This window comes from Merops nubicus, unplaced genomic scaffold, assembly GCF_000691845.1.
Source record: "Merops nubicus isolate BGI_N331 unplaced genomic scaffold, ASM69184v1 scaffold16496, whole genome shotgun sequence".
NCBI classification, from domain to species: Eukaryota; Metazoa; Chordata; class Aves; order Coraciiformes; family Meropidae; genus Merops; species Merops nubicus.
Genome location: NW_008613087.1, coordinates 27133 through 28876, shown reverse-complemented (window position 1 = coordinate 28876; position 1744 = coordinate 27133).

The window sequence follows — 1744 nt, the reverse complement described above, 5'->3', positions numbered from 1 at the left end:
CCAGGAATGGTGATCAGTAGAGCCCTGCCAAGGACCATGCAGCCCCATCCTGGTTGGTGCTGGATTGCACCAGCATGCTGGTCCAGTGGCTAAATCCTGCCTAAACAGAAGAGACATAGAATATGGAGGTTGATTTAGCTATAGGTTATTGTACAACCTGTACAACTACAAAGCAATTATGAAGCAGCCTGGGGGTATATTCTCCTTCCCTGAAGCCTCCAGTGATGTCTCCTACATGAAGCTGATTGACTCGGGCTTTGTGTGTGGTAAACAGTCAGCTCTGATAGCTCTGCAGTGAATGAACTGCAGATGAACACAAACATATGTATCATCAAATTCCCCCTGTGTGTTCAGCTTGGCTTTGTTCTCAGCCAGCTTTACATCTGCAGAGCTCTACGGCCACTGCTGAAGACAAATAGACCCCTGGCATCAAAGTTCTCCATCGATGAGCTGTCAAAATGAATACTAAGCCAGCTGTGTTTCTGTGATATTAGAATATTATTGAAACAGAGAACACCCAATAACCCAGCAACTGGTTTATGAGGGTACCTTTTGTTCTGGTGCAGAACCTCAGAGCCCTTTCTCCAGGTAATAACAGCCCTGGGAGATGCGGATGGTTTACAACCGATTGTAACTTCACCTCCAACTTGAACAACAGAGAGTTTCTTCACAGGATTTTTGGAAAAATCTGGTGCTGCAGCTAGAAATAGAGAAGAAAGAAGAGCAGGGCAGTATGCAGCTGACAAGGTAGCCAATGAACTTGCTAAATTTTCTTTTAGGTGGCTCCAATAATCGCTTTGCTTCTGAGTTTTCTGTAAAAACAGATATATCAAACATGAAAAAATGTATTTAAGTATCAAAGAATGGGATTCATTGCATCTTATTTATTATTTATCTTGATTTATGCTGATTCTAAGCTGTCTACCTAGAAGCTGTCTGCTCTGACAGTCTTTCCTTGGGGTTATCTGCAGACTGGGAGGTCTATCAGGGATGAAGAACGAGGTTCCTGAGCAGAGCTGTGTCAGCAGGATAAACATCACAACTCCTGATCCCAGCCACACTGATTTCTCTGCAGAGATAACTCACTTGCAAGCACAGTTTTTTGGTGGCTTTCTGTTTCACAAGCCAACATTGTTTTCTGAAATTGTGTTTCATTTTCCAGTAATCTATGTGAAAATTTACTCTTGGAGAAGGAGCAAACACAAGACCTGTACAACAGGTAGTTGCTCTTAAAGTCTGTGTTTTATTGGTTTCACTAGTATTTGAACAAACTTTATATTTGGTTATCTATAACAGAATATTCTGTATAATCTATGACCCAATTCCATTTTATCTGCATCCATAGTAATAATGAATGAACTTACTTGCTACATGTTATTTGTTTTTATATATATATATTTGCCATATGCTTTCTGTTTATATTAAACCTATTTTCTCACTTTCCAAAATGACTTTGAAAAACTGCAGAATAACTATTAATAACTCAAACTAAAGTGAGAAACAGCATTCATTAAATATGTGTCTATGTGATAAAAAAAAGACCACACGTGGGATTAAATTCTGCCCCAAACCCAGACGTGGAATAAAATAAAACTCACACGTGGGCGAAGAGCAAGCAGCAAAGGAATATCAACAGATTTGAACTGCTAGGTGGAACTTAATGGACTCATTTCTTCGTTTCAAATTGTTTCAGTGAGTCCCCTGTTCCACTCAATACCTGCTCATTTTAGGGGCATTTACTCAC